Source organism: Falco naumanni, chromosome 13, assembly GCF_017639655.2.
Source record: "Falco naumanni isolate bFalNau1 chromosome 13, bFalNau1.pat, whole genome shotgun sequence".
NCBI lineage: Eukaryota > Metazoa > Chordata > Aves > Falconiformes > Falconidae > Falco > Falco naumanni.
In genome coordinates this window covers 11403606-11427692 of record NC_054066.1, presented here as the reverse complement: position 1 = coordinate 11427692, position 24087 = coordinate 11403606, and the positions used below count along the sequence as shown (strand labels likewise).

The window sequence follows — 24087 nt, the reverse complement described above, 5'->3', positions numbered from 1 at the left end:
ATGGAGGATATTGGCAAATGCGTGTAGGTATATCATGGAACAGTTAATGAGCAGTTGATGGATGGAGAAGAACGCTGGAAAGAGCAACTGCTCAGGAAAGTTAAGATGCATGGGTGTCAGGTACTTACCTTATTTGATGCTTTGTTTCATGAGGTGGACTCATGTTGTTTCTTAGTACAACTTAGAGCTCTTTATGCAGATGTTTGCATATTTGTGGTAACTAGAAAAATTGCAGCATAATGATCATATTAGTGACATGCATGATACTCTTGCTTGTTCTTTATTGTATGTGGTTGCTATAAATACCTTGTTGTACATTAAACAGAACTAACACCGTCTTTTCACTTAAAATTAATCTCCCTCATTTCATGATTATGCGCAGTATTGGAAAACTCGATGCTATGGGTTTCTAATATTAATGTAATTCTTCCTTTGGAAGAGCTGTCTGGCTTAGTTACACTGTTAATATGATCTTTGTTCAGTTGTAGCGTGGAAATATTTGTTAGTGTATACCGAAGCATGCAGGATGTGCAGCAAGGTTTTTGAATTTGATTTGCTACAGCTGCTGAGCAGTGGTTAATACGCCCGGATGTTTACCAGCTGCTGATGCGTGCAGATAGGTGCATGCGCGCACGCACCCCAGTTTAACTCAGTATTGTAGCCTAGGGCTTAGTGCTTGTCTTGTGGTTTGAACCCCAGTATCTGCTTTTTCCACAAGAAAAGTATACATGAAATGACGGAAGAAAAACGTGAAGCAGAGGACTTGTTATAGTTGCTGTTCTGCATTGTGAATAGACCGTGTTTAGTAATGGCCTTCCAAAATTACAGTCAGCATTTTTCACAAATGATTCCATTAAGAGCTAAGTAAACGATTCCAGTATTTTTGTCTTGCCACCACCCAACTGATAAGTTTAAAAATAAAGTAGCTGCTGCACAAGGAGCTGCACGTTGTGGAGCGAGGAGTACAGTTAGTTTCCCAAGCTGGAAAGGGGCCAAATCCACAGAAGGTAAAGAGGGGCTGGTGGGGCCTCTCTGCTGTAACTTAATCCAAAGAACAGATAAATTCTTTTCAAAGTCAAAGCAAGTAATGAGTTCCCTCCTGGTGTACCAGGGTTATACCGATTTATAAATGGCTGCTGTTTTCATGTAGTCTTTACAGCCTGTAAGATGCAAGGGCTTGAAATTAATATATTTTTTTTAACGTGCATAGACAGGAGATTAATTTTTTTAATTTATTTTATGTTGGCATGTATGGGTTCTAACACTTCATTTGATCTTCACAGAAACAATTGCCACCAACTGCAGAGAATGGTTTAAAACTATAGGAAGGCCAAGTACTGCTTGTTAACATAGTTTGATTTTTAGTGTTACGTTCACCAAGGCCTCTTCTAAGCTTTTTTTTGAGATAAAGGTTAAAATCATGGAAAGTAGAAGTCAAGTTGTGTTCTCACAAGAGATCTGAGTCTCTATAGAAGCTCACTTTTTATTAAGTTAAAACAAAAACTGTACTGGGTGATGAAAATCAACAAAACTACTGGAAACTGGAAACATTGTTTGCAGCTGAATTGCCAACTCCGTTAGCTGCTAGCAGCAGCTTATTTTGTAGGGGGGTAGCTGAGATACCATTTGGCAACTACAGGTAATTCTGGGATACATGGGAACGAAAATCATCGATTCCTGTTGACTTCAGATAGGTTTGCAAGCAGTGAATTGATGCTATTTACGAAATGTCTGAAATCCCAGCTGCAGGTTCTCTGGATTTGTGAGAGTCTGCAAATATAAAGCAGATTATACCTGTGGGTCTGTAACCACATCTCTTTTCCCCTTTTGAGGAAACCTAGCTCCTTGGCTAACCTGGCTTCTTTCGGATGCTGCTCTAGTGCAGGTTACAGAATCATACTTGAACACTGTTCTGTGGCAGGTGAAGGCAAAAGATAAGCTAACTCCAAGTACTTACTGTGTTTTGAAGCACTGTTGATCACACTAAGACTCCCTCAACTGTGAAGTGATTTTAGGGTTTCTGTTTTCCTCTCAAAAGGTTAGCCTGTAAGCTGCTTCAGGACGAGAGTGATGAGAGCTTTGAAAGCTTCTGGATCATCTGTTTTGAGCGCATTATTTTCTGATGATTGATAAATCTGCGCACATCATTTTTACCTGTAGTTGGTACTGACGTGGAAGATGGGACATAGTGAAGGCGTTTGAAGGAAATGCTGAAATAAATCTTGCTTTGTGCTAACATATATCAACAAAGTAAGAGTGCGTGGGTATGTTGGGCTGTGTGTGTATGTGTGTATACACTTACACGTATCAGTCTGTGTGTGTGTGTGTACAGAGAGAGGGGGAGAGAGGTGAAAACTATTTTGTGGCAAGTGAAGGCAAAAAGTGGGCTAGCTCATATAAAAACACCCCTGTGTAAATGATTGCAATGTCAAGTGGTGGTGGTATGGGTATTCCCTTTTCTCCCTGCCATCTGACAACAGTAACCCTCCTACTTGCTATACCCTTTGAAGAACCCTACCTACTCAGACCGCAGGCTGCAGTTTAATTTGCATAATATTGCGGGAAATGCAGTGTTTTAAAACTACTGTTGTTGCTTTGTCCTTCATTTAGGCACATGCTTTGATTTGTATGGAGAATATTTTAAAGAGTGGATGCTTGAGAAATATAAGCAATTGAAAAAGGAAAATGCAGCTGTTTGCCATTACTACTTAATATTATGCTCATCTGTGGCCTCTAAGTAATGGGTACTTGTTTACATATTACAGAATATGGATTATAATTTTATGAACGTATTGTTTACAGTTGCCTGTTGGTTTCCTAAATAAGAAAAGCAATATTGGGTTGTAGAAATACTTGCACTAAGACAGTCATTGAAATCAAAAGAAACAGCTGGTATCCAAGGATGGGAGTGGGAGGAATCTGTGCTTTATGGACCGCCCTTCCCATAGCTTAGCTACTGCCTCTCTTTACACTCAAATCCGTTTGTTACTACCAGTGACTTTTGCTTACTAAATTTTGCATTTGTTATAAATGAAGATTGCAGCATTGTTTTCCTGTAACTGAATCTGATTTCTAAACCCTTAAGTGAAAGGAAAAGTTGTCTTTAAAACCTTTAAATCAAAATGTCAGTAGATATCTGTGTTCTTCCCTGGTTTAATTGCTGTGTCTAAATTGCGACTATGGGATGTTTCCAAAACACTGTTCTCCTTACTTATCTTTCCGTTAATTTTGTGATCTTACTTTCAATACCATGGATTTGTTCAGTGGAGTGGATTAATATTTTCTATATCACATATATACATCATATAACTGAAGTGGCTAGTTCAACATCTAAAATATACAGCTTTGAAATTTTACACATCTGAATATAGTACTACTTCTTGTTGTTGTAAGATTGCTCTGACTGAAAGAACAGTGCAGAAAAGTTTGGTCATTTTTCCTTCCATTTTCAAGCTGAGCAGCATAATCTAGCAGCAGCAAGGAGGCAACTGAGCACAGAAAAGGAAATAAGAGTATGGAAGCGTATGTGGACGTATTCTTAAGCCCATCTGGAAGACACCTGACAAATAAAATTAGCAAAAGAGGGGGGATTGTGGTTTTTTTTTTAATAAAAAGCTGTGTTTACAGTTATGAAAGATTGTGCTGGCAAAAATCTGATTGTCTAAGATGAGCTAGCTTTAAAACAATCAGTATGTTATACCCCATAAAGGAAGTTGAGGGTATTTTAGCTAAGTTGCTTATTCTTTTGAAATGTGTATTAAAAGAAGATTTTTCACTTTAAAAGTCATGTGAATATCTTTATTGTCTATATTTTGGATGGTAAAATAGCAGAGTATCTAATTTACTTAGATTTTTGACAACTTTCAGTGCTGAAGGCTGAAATTTCCCATGCATGTTACCAGTTCCCTCCAGCTGAAATTTATTGGAAGGCTTTATCTAAAAGAATTTAACAATCCTCAATGAGATGAGAACACTGTTTCTTTTTCATCCCTTCCAACCAATGCTTTGGACAGCTCTGATGTTTTGCAGATTTTGAAATGACCTTGAAATTTGGAAGGGAGTAATCCCTACGTTTCAGGTGTTGTATTAGTTCAAAAGCCATGCTTTGTTGTGTCAATACTCTTAAAAATGCCAAGTTACATTTACGATAAAACTTGCTACACCTTTCAGTTATTATTGCTAAAAGCTGTGGCTCCCACTGTGTGTGCTTCCACGGACCCTGATGCATGTTCTCCTGGCAGCTAGGACTTCCAGCTAGAAGAGAATCACAGACAAAAAGCAACACTTGAAAGGTTGTTCTACCTTGCTGAAATATCAGGACTCTAAGAAAAGCTTCCTGTGTTTGTATTTCATCATACTGTCTCTGCAGAACAAAATGCCTACAGATGCTGCAGAAACTCTTGACTTCTAATGGTCATGATTCTAAATTAAAATTAAACATTGTGTTAAGCATTATGCATAGTTGGTAGCTAGAAATCAAGTAAGTTTGAGAAGTTGAAATGAATATTTCTAAAGAGAGATGAATATGCAATTATTGAGACTCGAGAAAATGTAATGGAGAACAAACATTACCTATACAGGATGTATTTATCTGTAGAAAATGTGTTCTTTGTGTTTCCCTTCTCCTCCTTCTAAGATGATTCTTATTTCTAAAAGTCCTCAGAATTTCAACTGGGAATCGTAACTTGTGTCTGACAATATAGAGGTTTGGGTGTGTGTGGGTGTGTGTTTTTGTTTTTTAACTGAGGCAGGGACATGTCCTGGTTTTGGAGGGGTTTTTTTTCCAATAATGCAATTGAACTTTTTTTTTGTCATGCTACTACAGCTTACTTTAGCTCCTTTTTGTATATATGCATACTTACAGGCAGTGATGTTACGCTCTTAACATTTTGTACAGTGCATGTGGTAAGTAGAAAAGTCATGGTGCAGAAGTGTGATAAACTATACCTTCTGATAAAATCGTAAACCACAAAATACATATTTTTTCAATATCACAGTGTAGTTGCAAAGTGATTTTCTTTTGTTCCTTATGTGATTTCAAATGATGAAATGTACCTTCAAAAAAGCTTTTTAATAGTATGAGTAATCTGCTGTTACTGGAAAACAGATGGACAAAATAACGTAGACTGAGATCTCTCTGGCTCTGTGCTGTGTATGGGTGGCTTTTTTTCCCCCAAAGGCCATGAAAGTGGAAATGTTATGCAAAAATTTATGCTTTATCTCAATTAAAGCCTTCAGAGAACTGGACCTAAAATTACCGTAATTTTGGCTCTGGCATGAAGATACGGATGGAAAGTGGAAGTCAAGATACTTTCTGCCATTCTTCATATGTTCTCCTTACTGTAGCGAGGACATAAAGAATCCCTACCGCTGGCACTGCATATATAATGCAATATTCTGTTGGATAAGGGGAGGGATACAGGGAGAGTTTCATATAGATAGCTTCTGAAAGCAGAAAAGGTTTTAAAAGGGGCAGTGCTGTAGAACCTCCTTATTGTGGAGCATTTGCTTTGGAAGTAACTTAGTAGTAGGTATCATCAATGGCACAGCTGCTTAGTTGCAGTCTTATTGTGGTTTGGGTTCCCTTTATCACGAAGATCACAGTGACAAGAAGTTTCTTGAAAATGGCGCTGTTGCTTGTCACAACCACTGATAACTTTTTTTTTTTAATTACTTTTTCAGTTTAATTTTATTATTTCCTCTCTGTTTTTCAAGCTGCCTGCTCCCATCTCTGGCAGATCTGTGCTTGCTCCTTGAAGTATAATGCAGGCTTCTGTGTTTTTCAGTTTTATCTATAGGGCTGAGTGGAACATTACCCTCCTTGTTTGACCTCCCACATGTGATACACAATCCATTAAGTCTCATGTAATATTAAAGAATTTAATACATTCTTTGCATAACAACAATAATAGTACTGACAAAACACTGCTCCGAGCAAAACTGCTTATACAAACAGATGATCTGTCAGCAGTGCAAGTCGTGAAGCCCTGTTTCCTATAGATTTGTCTTATATCTATTAACTGGCCCTTTCGTGCCCGCTGTGCTGCTTTTCCTGTGCAGTATCTGCGGGGGCTTTTGCACAGGTGACTGTAGGGGGCTGATGGTGGGTGCTGACCAGCCTGCTCTCTGTGGAACACGTGGGTTAAAACTGCCTCAGAAAAGGAATGCTTTACTCAGCCATGGATTTTTACAAAGCGTACAGCAGCTTAGTGTATCTGAAACTTTGTTTTTGCCAAAGCTGAACTGAATTTTACATCCTGTTTGGAAGGTCTGCTCTCTATTCCACCAATTACATAAGCTCCGTTGCTTCAGGAATCGAGACCAAAGCAAGTTATGAGTATGGCATGACATGTTTTATCTTCTTGCTGTCAGTTGTGCTATCCATACCTTCCTTTCCTCTCCTGTCACTGCATTGTCTTTGGGTTTTGTGCTGACTGTATTTCTGCTTTGCAGCAGATGAATGTCTTTGCCCTCTGACTGGCTTATGTTTAGCTGCCAGTTGGGCAATCCACTGAATCATACAACCATAGGATTGTTTAGGTTGGAAAAGACCTTTAAGATCATCAAGTCCAACCGTTAACACAAGGCTGCCAAGTCCACCACTAAACCACCTCCCTGAGCACCACATCTACATGTTTTGTAAATACCTTCAGGGATGGTGACTCAACCTTTTCCCTGGGAAGCCAGTTCCAATGCTTCACCACCCTTACAGTGAAGAAATTTTTCCTAATATCCAATCTAAACTTCCCTTGGCATAACTTGAGGCTATTTTCTCTTGCCCTCTTGCTTGTTACCTGGGAGAAGAGTCTTACTACAGCCTCCTGTCAGGGAGCTGTAGAGAGCAACAGGGTCCCCCTGAGCCTCCTTTTCTCCAGGCTAAACCCCCCCAGTTCCCTCAGCCGCTCCCCATCAGACTTGTGCTCCAGCCCCTTCCCCAGCCCCGCTGCCCGTCTCTGGACACGCTCCAGCCCCTCTACGTCCCTCCTGCAGCGAGGGGCCCAGAACTGAACCCAGGATTCGAGGGGCGGCCTCACCAGTGCCGAGTGCAGGGGGACAGTCACTGCCCTGGTCCCGCTGGCCACACTGTTTCGGATACAAGCCAGGATGCTGTTGGCCTTCTTGGCCACCTGGGCACACTGCTGGCTGAGCAGTCATTCTGAAGGAAAAAAAAATATCTGTATGCCTAGAATAGTTGTTTTCAGGGTATTTTAGCCAATGGCTTTTCTATGGTACAGCTGAACATAGACTTCAGTAGTGGGATACACAGTTGTTAGAAGACCTGATGTTGAAAGGAAGCGCAAGGTAACGTCCGACTCAGTAATCAGTCTTGAGGACCTTTACTTCCATATGCCAGAGTTCATCCTTTTTCCTAATCTTGTTTGCTTTTCCTTTTAGCACATTTTAGTTATTGAACTGCTAAATGCCAAAAGTATGCCTAATTTTCGATATCAAGGAAACTATGCTTCATCATCAACACTAATTTAAGCAGTACTGTAGTCGTAAGACGAGCAGTTTCAATAACTACTTGTCAGAGACTATTTTGTCAAACCATTTCTAAGACAGTTATTGGTGCTTAACTAGTATAATAATAAATGCCTTTGTGTTTCAGGAAGAGACCTTGTTCTGCGTATCTGTGTTTTCAGTAACTTTTTGAATTAACTTGATACTAAAGGATGAATAATGTAATTTATTATGGGAAGAGGTTTAAATGTAGCATGAATTATTTTTGTAATCACTGAGTCTATTGGCAGTTCAAGATACTTAAAAATTCCTCTGTTGGTTAAGAAGACTAGGAGGTCGATGGTAGAAGTCTGTGTTGTAGGTTATGAGAACGTGAAGAACTTCCCATTTTGTGAGATTTTATAGTGCAGTCATACAGTGCAATAAGGCTGAATTTTTATACATTTTGTCAAAGTTTACATTTAGTGGTTGTTTTCAATCACTGATTAACCAAGAGATCTTAACGAGATGTGATACAATGTACAGATCCTTTTGTGTGCATAATAAGCCTTTAGTCTATATTACTATATGCTTTTTATTTTCAGTTGACTTACACTAATAGCTTCTAAAGGGTTATCCTTAATACTAGGTTTGGCAACTGATGGAAGATTTGTGTGTCACAATAATACAGAATCTATCATCTAGTGAGATTCTTAATGATACTGTTGTGAGCAAATTTATATGGGAAAAATTTCCACTTTTTTTTTTTAAGAATTTAAGAATTATTGCATTAAAATGTCTGACTGCAAGTTCTGAGATGAGAAAAACTTTTACGTACTTCGACTTCTGCGTGTGTAATTATACAGTTTCATAATGCTAGATTGGTGTTAAATTTGTATCAGATAATTAATGTGACTGTTGATTAGTTTCCCATTTGAAATCATGGCAACTGAACAAGGGAAGATTAGTCCATTTAAGCTGTTAGTAACTTTAAAATATAAAATTGGCAGTCATTCAGGCTTTTAGGATTTCACTGAATGAAACTCAAAAGAAACAACGGTAAAAGACTTGGTTTGTCTGATTGGTCTTTATAATTTGGATTTAATTCACAGCTGTATCCAAATAGGGGTCCCCCCCATGAGAGCCTGCCAGGTGCTGCTTCAAATTTAAGATAGCTCTATTGTTTTGAACAAGAATTACATTTCTTTTGTGCCCTTTCATCATTCTATATTTACTATTTCTTGTTACTATGGTTTCTGGAAATCAATTGGATGACAATTGTTTTGAAAACCTATTCTTATATACAAACAAGTATTTCAGTCTTTAAATTGTACAATGAATAGTTTAGGCATGAACTACCTCAGAGCTCATTAAAGTGCTCGGCGTTGTTCTTGAGATTAATCCCATCACAGTCCAGAGTATCTTGATTGCTAAATCAGTGAGAGTAGAAGGGCTCTTGCTCTACCAGCAAAGGCTCATTTTCTTATGTTGGAATTTTGTTTCTTTTTCAAGCTAAAAATTGTGTTTGCATTTAGAGTGTACTTAATTTTATAAATCTGTTTTAATGAAGAATAATGCTTAGCAATATATAGTCACAAAATTCTCAAATGTTACTGATTTTTTTTAAACATTGATACTTTTGCCCCCACCCTCATGCATGTATGTGCATTCTCATAGTTCAAGACCATGTAGTAAGAAACTAATATTTCCCATATGTAATGTATTATTCTTCAGTTTGTAGCCAGTGTTCAGGGAATGAAGCATGTTTTCAGTTCTTTTTAGTCTCATCAGTATATGACTGGCCCAATGTTTTATTTATAGCACCTTGTCCAGATGCTGCCCTGCATCTGTCGTCATGTGGGCACTGTCAAGGCACTTATCACTCTGCTGTCTGGCCCCTGGCACAGTCTGAACTCTTCTGTCAGGTAGCAGTTCTCATCTCACAGTCAAGACACTGAGATACAGGAAGATGAAGGTGCAGATCTACTTCCCTAGATGTTATTATAGTGACGGTGTGTGTTTGAGACGTTAAGACTTCCTCCTGCTCGCAAGAAAATTTCACGTAGGAAATAGATGAGGTAGACGTTTTACCTGTTTTACGTGAGACCGAGTCAAAGTAACTTGAGTAAAACTCCGCAGCAAATCAAACCAAGGAGCAGAACTAGATTTCAGGTCTTTCTGCATGCAGTTGTATGCTTGTCCACCTGCCCTAGGTTCTATACCCCAAGCACAGCACTTTATTCTTGCAGAGCTTTCGAGTGTGGCTGGTGCTTTGGATTTCAGTTGTCAGCTGAAGTGTCAGAGGATTCTAACCCATCAGGTTTGAAGTGCTGGGAAGAGGGAAATGCCACGTGACTACCTAGGGAAGTTTTGGAATTTATGGCAGAGAGAGAGAAGGTAAAAAGGTCAGGTCAAATGAGTGCATGTTACTAGAAACTAGAAATAAATTGTGAATATATGTGGATGTACATGAAAACACATTTACTGAAACAAATCTGTGTCAGATGCCATAGCCTTGTAAGATTTGTTATCATTTTCATCTACAAAGGAGAAAACAATAAGTCAAAGCAGTTAATGTAATTCATTTGGTGTCAGACTGATGGTGCTATCTTGGTGAAAAGCTAAATCTGTGGTTAAGTAATTGTTTTCTAGTCCAGCTTCAAGTTGTAACAAGCTTTACTGTTGCTTTTTGCCTTTTACCAAAGGCCGCCTCCTTTTCCTTTGTTAAAGCACTACCTCTAATCTGTTTTCAACTCTTATTTCTGCTGTGTGGTACATCTCTTGTATTAAGGCATAGCAAACAGCGTCAAAATAATGGATGTTTTGCTTCTACTTTGGCTTTCCAAACTTCTTGTAGAATTTTGTCGATTTTATGACATTGTATTTGTTCTTATCCCTTCCTCTGTTTTCTTGGCATGTTTTTCAGAATGTGTTTTCCAGCACCTCCTTATTATCCTTTTTTGATATTTAATGCGCTGTTGTGGGGAATTGAGGAAGTGTTTCATCCAAAGTCACTGCAGAACTTCCTTCCCATGCTGCTGCCAGAAGTGCTGCAGACTAGCTACTTAATTTGTGCTGGCAAAATTTCAAAGGGAAGGTCAGCTGGCCAGGTTATCCCCCTGCGGGGCTTCTGTATGTCTTCCCTTTAAATGCCATTTTTCTTCTGTCTATTCTACTTTTTCCCCTTACTTGTCCATTGGGAGGAAAATGGCTCCAGCTAAGCCGAATGGTGTGAATCCTGGCTTTAAGGAGGAACTCTCACAATTCAGCATGTATCTCGAGAATCATTTCAATGTAGTTGAGACTTTATGTAGGATTTTTTTACATGTCGTCAGAGAAAAGAAAAGGTGCCAGAAAAAGAGCACTATAAAGTTGGGTCAGGAAAGTACAGGAGAAGGTGGCAGCGTTTGGCTGCAGGAATGGGGAACCAGACCACAATGCCAGAAAGGCATGAGAGATGCACATTCACAGAAGGATAATGAAAATGAAAACTGAGCAGCTGAAATGTGTTCTGGTTATGTGGTAGCTGCACTGGGTGTTAGGTGGTGCTGAGCTCCACTGCTGATGTAATTTAGTTAATACAATACGAGCACTGCTTCAGTGTACTCATTTGGTTTAATTTAATTGTGTATATTTAAATGGCTAACAAGCTGAGGGTGTGGGAGTGCATCTAAAGGCACATGTCATCTCCTCCACAGGCAGAGCAGGTATAACGATTCTCAGCATTGGTGAGTTTTACTGAATTCCAAACTACCATAAAAGTAATTTTATTTTTTAAAAAATAAAAGTGTTAAAAAAACTCTTTTGAGGAAAAAAAATGCATAATGAAGTTCTGTTTCTGGATTCCCGTTATTAATATGGTTGGTATGTGGTTATATGTGTGATAAAGATAAATGCTGAAGCGTTTTCCTCTTTCAAGGGTACAGCCATATAAAGGGTACTTCACTGTTGCTTTTTTGACCTGTGAGTGGATTATTGAGTCGTCAAGGGATGCATGAATGCCCCAAATTCGTCAGGGTTAGACTCTGTAAACTTGATGAACTGAACAGTACAAATTCCAAAATAGTAAATTACCTTGGTGTTTGAATTTGCATATTTCCTTGAATCTTAAAAACAGAAGCAATGTTGGACTACGAAGGCTGAAACTATGAACTAGATGATACACATTTAGGTTTTGATATCCCTTCTCATTATTGCAGTCTGGGGAAGGGGGGGAAGACCCTGGGCCAGCAGTGGGTCTATCTGGGGGACATCAGACACAAACAGTGCTGCCAAGAGTATTAAGAGAAAGCTTATGAGAAGATTTGGGAGGAGCTTGGAATATTGATCTCATGCGATTCTACATTCCCTGGCTCCATCATTATTTTCAGTACTGAAACAAGGGAAACTTCTCTTCGTGTAAGCTGGACTCAACCTTTATTTTATTTACTCAGCTGGACTATTAGTGAAGGAAGGGGAAAGATCCAAACCTTCAGTCTTTACAAAATTGGAAGAAAACCATGAGAATCCCACTTATGATGTAGTGTTTTTTAATGAGAGATATTCTTCCCATATTTTCCATGTCATGAAAAAAAACCCAAACAGAAATCTATGGGATGCATCTTAGTTTTTTGTAACTTGCAACTGTTGGAGAGTTGTTTAGCTTTATCACTTAGCTATATCACAGAATGGTTGGGGTTGGCAGGGACCTCTGGGGATCATCTAGTCCAACCCCACTGCTAAAGCAGGTTATCCTAGAACAGGTATCGCATCCAGGTGGGTTTTGAATGTCTCCAAAGACACTTCACAACCTCTCTGGGCAGCCAGTTCCAGTGCTTTGTCACTCTCAAGGTAAAGAAGTTTTCCCTCATGCAAGAAAAGATCACTGCAAGAAAAGTTGTAGAATTGCTTTACAAAACACTGTTGAATTTAAGCTCACTCTTTCTGGATTTAATCATGTCTTGTTTCTTTTAGTCTTCAAGAAAAACAAAACCTCAGTAACTTTTTTTCCAAAATTGAAAAGATGGACCATTTAAATAGAAATTCAGTACTTGGGTCAAGTCAAGTTTTGTTCAAACCCTTAACTGATGTTGTTTTTAAATAGGAGATCCCTTACGCAAACTTGATGAATTCTTTTTTCCAGTATTTTTATATACCAGTGCGGAGAGCTGGCTCGTTTCTTCCTCTTTACAGGTGGAAACAGACAAATCTGACCTTCAGCAGTGTCCCTGTCCTGTGCTGGGTGCTTGGGGCAGGCAGTCCTTGACATCGGCCGTAGCAGCAGCCTTTCTTGCTGACCTTGGTGATGGGTTTAATTTTGTCTTTAGTGAGTTTAAATCAGGTTGACATGCTGTGAAGTTGAAATCAAACATATGATTTTTTTGTTGGGCAGAAGCTCATCCAAAGAGTGTGTGTGGTCTAGTTTGTGTTTTCCCACTGTACTTACCCCCAGGAAAGGGGTCCTTAAATGTAAGAACCTGGTTCTGCTCATTATCTTATTTTAAATTCTCTCTGTTTTTGTTTTTTTCCACCTTCTCTTTCTGGGAAAAAGAGCAAGATCTTCCTCTGTGGTGAGGATGACCTTTTTGCAGTGCTATACATAAAGGGAGTGAATTTTGTCTAAACTCACAGCAGAAAGACTGTACCATCTGTTACTGGTCCTTAGGTTCCTCCATCATCTATATGAAGAAGAAAAAGGGGATGAAAGCACCAAGTCCAGTTACTTGGCCTGATAGGAAAGGACTTGGTGAAACCCAATAATCTAATTCCTCACTTAAGACATTCACAAGAAAGCTGGAATAGGCATTTTGGGATACAATGCAGAAAAGCTTATCTAGACTTATTAAATGTGGATATACCCTGTCAAGTTAAATGGCAATGTTGTAATTACTTTTTAGTTCTATGTTGAATTCTTTTTGTTAGTACTCAGGCTGCAATTAACATACTACAGCAACCATTGTTTATTCTTGCATTCCTTTGCTCTTTCAGTGGTACATGTGAGATTGGGGGAACTGTACAACATATTTGCATCTCTTTGAAAGGAAATTATTTGAGCTAGTTTAAATTTTGGTAGATGTTTTTAATTTATCCAAATGGGATACTTGCCATATCTGTGCACATGTTAGAAATGCCAAGGAAAATGTAAACAGACACTACTTGTGATTATCAGCGTGGTGAACACAAAAACGTGGATGAATTCTGCTTTTAAGTAGGTGTGCACAGTTTCATTATAATTAGGTGTTGATTCATGCAAATGTCACCAAAACAAGAGCTGTAAGTGAGCTTTTCAGGACTACTTAATGTGTTTACTTTGTAAAGACACTTGGTTATACCTGCCCAGACAAAGGGCACCCAGACTGCATGCAGACCCCGACTTGTGAAATTCTGCAGGAGTTGGCTGGTGTATTTTCATAATGGCTATCTTTTTATTTTGAGCTTTTGGTGCTGAGCTTTTTGTTTTTTCCTAAGTAGATGTGTTCATTATGCAGTAAATTGCTGTTTAATCTACACCGAATAGGATACTCTATATGATCCTGAAGTAAACAACAAATGCATTTGTTTTCAAAACCTTTTATTTATAACCAGGAATATTGACAGGGAGTCTTCAACCAGTCCTTGTTGTTCGTTGTTTCAAATGAGGCGCTGGGGGCATAGGTACGGTTTTGGAGAATACATTTGGTTTAGCAAGGTGGATGGCAGAGTTGGGAAATGATCCTCCTTTGGTAGAGCTGGAAAATCTGTGTTTTCTTCAGTCAGGAGTCATCTTTTCATTGACCTGGCTCTGTTGCTTGTAGAATTGTTTCCTAAACACATATCTCGCTAGCACTGGAAAGGTGTCACCGTGTACTAAGCAGGTCTGATGTGTAGGAGCTGCATTTTGCCTTGGTGTATTAATCAGTGACAAAGTAGTTGCATTTATTTGCTGAGGTGATCATGGAGCTTCAACAGCAATTCTGCATTATTTTACTCATTTTGAAATGAAATGATCCTTTGGAAGGGCATTTGTATTGGTGTTTTAGGGACAAGACACTTCACTGACCCTTAATAGCAAATAGAAGTTTAATCTGGTACTGGGAAGTCTTGAAGATTGCTTGAGTTTTCACTTTCACTTGATGTATTTGTTCCTCCCTGGTTACGTAAGGAAAGGAGCAACAGTTATATTTTAAGTGTATTTTAACAACACATCTATTTTATGTATGAAAATTCAATTAACTTCAGGAAAGATCTATTACTGAGTTGTCTAGACACTCTGCTCTTAGTGAGTTCAAATTTTAAGTACTCCTTCTCCGGCTCCCTGATAATGGAAATAAAATGAAGTATCAACTTATTTTTAGTTACTGGATTTAAGAATGGGACTTCAGTTGTAATAGGAACTACAGCTAGCTGTGTCATACCCAGCCTGGACTAATAGATTTGAGAAGAAAGTGTTGCCAGCTGGAGCATGTGTGAGTGTTATCTGCATGTGTGTTGTAACAGATGTTGAGCCAAGACTACTTGTCAAAGGTACCTTGTAGTAACTTTTAAAGATGCTTGTTTGTTTCAGAACATTTTTCTTGCATCACTAATTTTTTCCATAAAGTCAACCACAGACTGCATTATTGGGGACTACAGCTGAAACTTGTGGTGAATAGGAAATAAATTAAACACAGGTTTTCCCTTTTCTCTGGTTGCCAGCAGTGATGTCAGTAGTTTTAATGATTCTTACCTCAGCTCACTGCAGTCCTAGCACTAGCTATTAAAACACTTGTCTTCAGCACTGTTTTTGTATGTTGTTAAGGAAATGCTGATGGCTGTTGATAAGAAACAATGAGGTATCCAGCCGATGACTTCCAATTCCGAATAAGGTACTTATGCCTTGAAGCATACTGTAATAGTTCACTGAGAAGAGAGGAGATTCAGATTACTTTGTCAGAAATTTCAGAAATATTCTTTTAAGACCAGCAAAGAACATTTTTATGCTAAAATTGAGGATGAGGCTTTTGGCTGTAAGTTATGCGCAAGCAAGAATTTTGTGGATCCCAAGACCTTGTAGGTCATACGCATTCCCAGTGACCTTGGAGGAGTAGCTTTGCGGTCAGAATGGCTGTTTTCTAGGCATCTCTGTGCATTCAGACAAAACAGGCACCAGTGTCCTGGAATAATAGCATGGGCTATCGTTCTCAGTTACATAATTTTTATTTTGTGCAAAGAGATTTGTCGGAGGAATTGGGGATGTGAAAACAAGTAATTGCAATCCATAATTTCAGACAGTCCATACCAAAGAGTTTAATTTTTTTTTTCTTCACGAAAATAGAAGAAAAAAAAAGCTACCAATACTTTTTTTGTTATCAAAGGGTTTGATGACAGATAGATTTCCATGTTGTACTGCTGAAGGTCCTGGAAGTGTAAGTACAAGCTCCTTGCCCCTATGTCCTGTCATATATGCAGCTGAAGTTTGTATGAAATGCAACCTGTACCATTTCATGTCTTACATGATTCTGGCTCTTCATCCCAAGTCCTAAACTCTTGGATGTTTCAGCCTGCTGTGTTTTTTCACTCCTTTTACACAAGTGCAGGACTTCAGTATCGGAGTGTTTGTGTTTCTGTGAGTTTCCTCAGTATTATTTTCTTAGTGGATTCCTCTAGGAAGCATTTTGTTTTTCAAATAGACTTGTTACTTTTTTTCTTCCTTCGCTCTTCTGACTTCTGAATCCAGGAATGAACACCCGCTAGTAGCAGTTGCGATGTCATCTTGACCATAGTGGTTGAATTGGTGAGGAATTGGATCAGACAGTCCGTTTTGTTCAATACATGATGTATTTGAGTTCAGATGACCTGAATACTAGTGAAGAGGCGTAATACTTGGCCCTGATACTGCAAAATATTACTTATGTACTTAAAATCTCTTAGCAGAATAAGGTCTGGTGATGTTCCTTGCTTTCCTTCCGCTTGCCTTGTACGTGCTGGGCAGGTCAGGCTGTGGGACCTTGCTGGTGGGCACCCAACTGCTCCTCTGGCCGTGCTCAGCGGAGCTGGGTGTGAAACACCCGCCTCAGATATGCAGCACGCAAATCACATGCACTTTGCTCCTCCATGTAAATGAAGCCATTTCTCCTTTGTTGCTTGTCTTATTAATAAAGTATGGCATTACCAGCTAATTTTAGGTCCAACATAGCTGAAAGCTGCAAAGCTATGTGAAGCTGTATATAGATATTTGGGTAGGAACATTCCAGTAGATCGCAATGTGAGTGCAGAAGAAAGTTGAAAGTAAATAAGAGATCTGTGAGATAATTCTCCGGGGAGTTTTCACAGCATACCACACATCATTTGCAGGGATAGGCTTTCCTTTCACTTGAAGGACCACACAAAGTAAATTCTGTTTCTTGGGCAATTAAAGAATATAGGACAGGAGGTCTTTTCAGGTTTTTTTACTTCAGTGTGTCTATGGGAAGCCTTTATTTGTACTAAGGAAAATGCACTGTTTACCTATCTTTTCTGGAGCATAGTTAATATCAAATATAGAAATAGACACACTTTTATGTAAAATCTAAGTCTTGCTTCATCAGATTTTAGGCAGAACTCCTGAAATGTAAATGATGGCAGTCGTCTAACCCCAGTTAAAACAAAAATAGTATTCATTTCAGCACTGTGTTGTTCAGTCCCCCATGAGTATGGCTGCATGCGACTGTAGTGCGAGGCGCGGAGGACGGGGCTGTGGTCTGCGGTGGCTCAGGGACCGCGTGCACGTGTGGCTGCCCTGTGGGCACATGGACTGACACTGGTGGCTAGCGGGAGACGCGTCTTGTGTGTGTGTGCCCAGCCATTGCAGCAGGGCCTGGGGTGCAGGGGGGGGGGCACCCCAATGCACCCTGTCCTGTAGCTTCATCCCTGTGTCATCTAGCAGGGACACTGCTCCCCGCTGGGGGCCGAAGCATCTGCCACGGGATGGGCAGCATGAAGCGGATTGGCACCAAGAGAGCACCCCGCTGTGCACTACTACATCACTTGTGATCAGAGCCCTTGTACTGATGGTCTGCCTGTGTAAAATCAACGGAAAATAAGAGTTGAGAGGACTTGTTGATAGAGACAGTTGCACAATGTGCTAGATCAGGGAGGCTGGAGCCAAGAGATGCGGGAGAACTTGGGGAGACAGGGTCAAAGGCAGCTTCTGGCATTCGTTCGCCAGTAAACCTGTGATTTGCATTATTAGGGCTGCAGGACCATGCTATTCACCCAGTCCTCTCGCAGAGAGAGAAGCAGAATGTAGATACATTCATGGACTTCAGCAGGATTTTCTGGATACAGTTGTTTGGGGTTTTTTTGTAACTCTCCTTAGTCAATAGGGAACGGTAATGCTGCACCCCTAATGCTCCATTCCTTGGTTATTGTTTTCATGCGAACTGTGACATTTGCAGGTGGCTGGGAAGTCCTACAAGGAGGCCTGATACCTAACGAATCTTTCTCATAGTGGGTAAAAACGCCAACAGCAGGCTAGTGGTTTGAGCTTTTCTTTCTCTTGTCACAGGAGCTTGTCAGAGTTAATCAGTATGGACACTTAAATTGTTTCTGCTTAGGTGAATCTCTTGCAAGTTTTAAATGTATTTCTGACTGCTTTGAATTTTATTGCCAACATCTGTTTTAAATGCTTTTGGGATTCAGATGCTTTAGTATGGTTCAACTGTGTATGCCGTAATTTTTCAAGGTGCTAACATTTTCAGTTTGGATGATAACTCTTTTGAAGGGGGGGGGGAAGGAAAAAAAGGAGGGGAGGGAAATAAAGAAAAGCTTTCAGAGTGCCCATAATGCTAATTTTTTTTCTCTTTCAATTTCAGAATGATGACCTATACAACCTCAGCAAATCCTTCTTTTAACTCATGGGTATCAAGACTATAAATGTTTCGTGCTATCACAACTAGGACCTCACCTCCTCCTCCCCCTCCTCTTCCTCTGTAAATGGGTACGATGCATCCAGTTCAGTTTGTTTACTTTACACAAACCTCAGGAGTTAGTTGACTGAGCTGCACATCCTGTGTTGTGCCAAGCAGAAGCACTGTGACACCTGGACAATGAGTCTCTCTTACTTCATCCTCTACCATAAGGACTTAGCTGGCCACAATGAACTGATGTGCCCACCACTATGTCATGGTGAGAATGGGTATTTTACTAGCACATTTACACAACTTCATTTGCTGCTGAAAACCTGTATGACAAATCATCATTGTAAATTATTACATACAAAACTTAATGTTGGTTGAAGAGTATTAAATATTTAACATAGGTTTTGATTTATACATGTACTTTTTTAATTAAAATGTAACTTTTCCTACAGCACATCTTTTTTGATGTGGAACTGAGGTATACTATATTCTGTTGTAAACAGAGTGGGAAACCTGCTTAAAACAAGGCTTCTAAGAATAGAGTAGGGTACTATTCTTGTTTTAAGATTGTAATTCAGAAAATAATATAATATGAGTCATTGGTCCCTGGGCCTTGATTGTACAGTCATATTTACTGATACTATCAGTTGTAAGATAACCCTGATGTTGAGTTGAGTTGAGTTCTTTCCAAAAGAAAAATAATTTTGTACTCCTTGTAAAATACTAGTCTGTATTAACTACAATGAAGACAAACATTACTGTACATGGTATTTACAAATGTCAACTTGAATTCATCAATTGCACAGGAACTGACAAAAAAAAATCAGAAAAAAAGAAATCAAAGTCTTCCATTGTATATATTGTAAAAAAAAAAACAACCAACAGAGAACCACAAAACAAAACGGAAACAAAAAAGGGTGAACTTTTCAAATTGACTCTTTCCCTGGAATGAAAATGTGGGTGTTTGTAAATTCTGGAAATCTCTTTCTATATGTAATAAACTAGATACTGTTTTATCTGCTGTAGTGGTTTTTGGGGTTTTTTGTTTTCTTGGTAAGCTGTCTCGAATATCTCAAATTGTCCCACCAGGTTTCTTTCATGTTTCCGTTGTGTGTAATCGAGAATGGCTGTGGGTCACGATAGCTTAAGAATAAAGTCAAGTGTAATTAGGTGTAGTAGGGAGTATGCTTCCTTGAATTATTTCACTAAAGCTCGTTTCAGTTTTCTGGAGAATCTTCAGGGTACAGACTTCCTTCCAGTGAAGTTGGTGGAAGAGTTCACAGCAAGTGAAATCACTGGAAGCTATAGCAAAACTTCAGCATAAAATTTAAACAGAACACCCCAGGTGATTGTCTGGAAATCAGTGCAAGAGGAAGGATGAGGAAGAATTCTTCTGTGACTCTCCTGTGCTCCACTCTGGTTTTATGCAGATAGAAGGTCTTTTGTGCATAGCATTTGCAGAACCTTAATTCTTTTGGGGACTGGGAAAATACTGAGATCATGGATTTCCAAGTAATATGTTGCTGAAGTGATAATTGAACTTGAAGCCCTGTCAGGTTCCTGTTGGTCCCTCCTGCTTCTGTGAAGCAGCTATATGGACCAGGCACATTCAACAGGATTCTTGTAATCAGGAAAAGGCAGGCACACAAAGCATCGGCTCTCCCTGCAGGAAGGCTGTCAAGCCCTCAGAGAAGGGGTTTCTTTCCCCTGAGATGTTAATGATGTCTGGGGTTAGGCTGTGGTTAATGCAATGTCCTCTTCTGACTGCAGTATAGATGAAGGGGCCATTGCACAGCTATTTTCACCTCTCCTTTTGCTGGAGGCTTACCGTTCCCTTAGTTTTGCTGGTGTTATTGCACATGTATAACCACTTTGACCCTGTCAAGTCAAAATACTCACTTAAGGAAGGACTTGCAGGTTAAGAATACTTAAATCATTCCAGATTCCTGGGAACAATTGCGTGAGTGGTGATGCTGGCAGATTTGAGGGTGGTGGTGCCTGGTGAGGCAGCAGCCTGAGAAGGACCTGTGACTGCCCAGGGTGCTGCCTTTGGAAATCTTGGCTCGTGCTGGCAGAAGAGTCTCCTCCCAAAGGGGCTGATTCCAATCAGTAAAACACACGAGGCTTTGCTTCTTTTTTATGTAGGAAGAAGCAAGTCAATCCACATTAACTTGCCTATTACCCTTGATGAGCACTGGTATGTATTTTTCCAGAGAACCATTAATGTCTAAGAAGGCAGCACTTGCTTTAAAAAGAAGTCCACGTGCATCAGACCAGTACTTAAATTTGTAAGTTACCTATTTTCATTTTGTCTTGAGATCCTTCTTTTTGTGTGTGTTTGTGTGTGGGTTTAGGTGGGGTTTTTTTGGGGTGGTGTTGGTGGTTTTTAATGGGGTTTAGTTACAATGAAAACTTGCATATGTTCTGAAGTGAAAACATAAGAACTCACTCCCAACCCCTTAGCCCACAGCCTTCTCCACCTTAATAAATTAACATAGATGTCCACTGTATTTATTTGGTTGCTAAATATTAGCCCGTGTTGATGTTAAAAGTGCCTTGGAAAGAACAGTATTTTATGGCCATTGTGCTTTGCATTGTTTCAGATAATTTGCATACTCTAGCAATTAATGAAATAATAAGTTTGTAGGTTTGGAAGCTGATGTTAAGTTTTAAAAGGCATTAGTGAGTACATTTAATCCTGGCAGAAGTATTTCAGAGTGATACATCTATGAGCAAATTTTGTTCATCAAATATGAATTTTAACAAAAATAAAACCCTGCAGGAATTGGCAATGGTCATTTTGGAAGGGAATGGTCAGGGGAGGATAGTGCTGATCTGGTGGGTTTCCATTCGTATTAATAGTAACGTATGGCCAGGGAAAGAGCTTGTTAATGATGTTAACTTGCATTGGTTTTGTGTTAATCATTATCTTATTCCTAGTAAAATTAAATATGCCTGTTTAGCAAATGTTTTGAAAAGGCCTTTGAAGCAAAATGCATTCATAACCAAACCTGAAACTCTTGATTCTTTTCTTGCATAGATTTTTATTCTTATAAATTGCAAACTTTAATAAATAGACCATTATAAACCAAACCCTTTTAAACTGAAGCATAAATGCCTCAAAAATACGGTACTCTACTATCTTACCCTTTTATGAATTCTTTTGTTCTGTCTGCCACAGAACAGATTATCACTTCTTTAAGTTTGAAAATGAGCAAATGGGTTCAGTTCTACATCAGCTAGTAAAACTCAGATTCACAGGAGTTTATTTTGCTTTGAATTTTTTTCAAGTGGAAGTTGCTGGTTATTATTTGACTCCCTTTCTGGCTCCATTATTGGGACAGCTTCAGTTTTTGAAAACTGTACTGAATGCATTTATTAGTGCTATTGGTTGAAAATGAATGGGGTTGGAAAAACCATTTCAAGCAGCCTCTAGGAGCACAAGCAGCACTTACATACTTGGGTTTTTGCAGGGATTGCTGTGTTCAAGCTCAATTTGATGCTGAGTTGACGTGTATGTTGTGGAACTCTAAATAAATTTTTGTCCTTCTAGTCTTTGATACTAACTTCTTTTAATTAGTATTTAAAATGTCCTATAGCGTTTATTAATATTTTTTTCCCAGTCAAAAGTACAAATTCGGAAAGCAAAAAGGAAACTGGCCACATTTATAAGCATATTCTAGTGCTGTAGCCTTACTTTCTGCATATTGAAGAGCTAAGCATCTATGTCCATCTTGCTACCAGCTGACTTTAGCTGAAGCTATTATTCATGCCCTCTGTTACACTCAAGGGATGTGTAATGAGTAGTATGTGCTTAAATGGGTCCTGTCAGCTCAGTGTGTGCCATATTTCAGTTACATAACTCTACTCTGCAGGAACAGATTAATGCAGCAATACGAACAGCCTTCACATTTGTTTTTGAAACGATTAGCTGAATCTAGTACTTTGTAGCAGCTTAAGTACAGCATGTCAACTGTTAATTGAATCAGTCTGGATAGATGTTTTGAGTGCTTTGTTCTGCAGCTGCATTCACCTCAGCTAGCTTAGTTTAAAGAAGCAATACTGAAAATAAGGAAGTTTTGGTAAATTTTTTGCTCATCTCTTGTGTGACCTGACCTCCAACCTGTCTTTGGGTGCAGCCAATGATTTTTTGTTTTGTGGTTTTTTTCAGCTTGCAATCCTTGAGACCAGTTCACTGGTGAGAAGTGACAGTGTTCGCTCGTGTCCAGTTCACCTTGCATTTACCTGCTTATTAGTAGTTTCATTAAGTTGTGACTTTGAAGATGCCATAAACAAGTTCGTGAACTTACTGGATGCCTGTATGAAATTATTCAGAGTATAGGATGGAGAATGGACAAGAGTGGAACTGGAAAAAAAATCAGGACTTCCAGTTTCTGGAAAACCTCTTTCTTTTTTGCCTTTGTACCTCTGAGGTGATTCTATTCTCAAAAAGGATGAAATGAGGAATCTGAGATAGGGAGGACCATGATCTGTCATATTTGCTTCTTTCCAAATGTATGTTCTGAAAGAACATTTATATGTAAGAGGCAAAGGTAGAGACTAATCAATGACTACTTGAGGAAGCAGGCATTATTCTAACTTGTGTATTTAAATACTTTCAGGTTGAAAGTTTTGTATTACACATTTGGACTAGCGGTAATGGGATAATCAAACAGTGTATGCTTGCAGCGGGCAGGCTCAAATGTTACAGAAGCAACCCAAGAACTCTGCATCTGTACTGTAAGACAGAGTAAAGCTGGGTGCAAGGCCCCTCAAGGGGAGGCAGCGGGAATTTGAAACACCTCGTGCCTCGCGAAGCTCACTGGGATCATGTTTTCCGTAAACAGTTCTGCACCATTCTGAACCGATCTGAATTGGCAGATGGCTTGAAAATTGGTACTTTGCATTACTCAAGGGCCGTGAAAAAGTAACTGCTGGGAAGTCCTAACACTGCACAACCTATAGAAAGGTTCTGTTTGGTGGGTATCCCTCTGGCTGCAAGGATCCCTGAAACTCCCTTTTCTGCTCTATTAGGATGCTTGACAGTTCTGTTTGGAGACAGTAAGAGAATAAAAGGAAACCTATATGCCTCTTCTAGATTTAAACCAATTGAATACATCTCAGAGAAGTGAAGTTATCTGTAGGCAGATAAACTATATTGAATCAGAAAAACAGAAAGGGGGGTTAATTCTGTGTCATGGCTTGAAAAAAAAGGGTTCTGCTTTTACAGCTACTCTCAGGCCTTGTTTCTATCCACCTAGAGCTTGAAGCACGGTTTATTTAGAGGTAAGAGACCTGACTGGAGAACTTGCCTACTATGTTTGTAGAGGGTAGAGTGCTGCAAGGAAAAATCATTAAAGCAACAATGCTGCTACAGAATTGATAAAAATACCAGATAATGTCTGATATTTTTGCCAGTAATTTTTTGAAAAGGAAAAGTTCTGCCTTACAGCTCTGTTGCTGTCCGACTATCCAAAGGCTTGCGGCATTACAGTACATTGTATGCGGCAGTCACAGTCTCTGCCTTTCTTTTAAACTTACATTTTTTAATTTCAGAATCAGTCTGGCACTGTTTGGCTGTTTGAGGTCATGATTGACCCCTCCTGGTATGAAGCAGCACCAAGTCCCCCCTGCTGTGCGGCGCTGTGCTGTGCAGGGCCGGGGGGGCCTCCTGTTGGGCTGGGAAGTGAGAGCTCCCGCCTCTCCTTCCCTGGGTTGTTTGGGGCTCTTTGTTTTAATAACTCATTAATTAGACTGAATAAAATGTTGGTTATGCCATGAATTATTTATTTGCAGTAAAATACAATAAAGT

General features: G+C 39.4%; 1 protein-coding gene across 1 annotated transcript in view; it reads left to right on the top strand.

Annotated features, from left to right (window-relative positions):
• IRS1 (insulin receptor substrate 1) overlaps positions 1–19291 on the top strand; it is a 54222-nt gene extending 34931 nt beyond the window's left edge. The window contains 1 exon segment of the mRNA XM_040613343.1: positions 18231–19291. The gene's annotated coding sequence lies outside the window, so the exon portion shown is untranslated.
• Positions 19292–24087: the final 4796 nt, after the last annotated feature.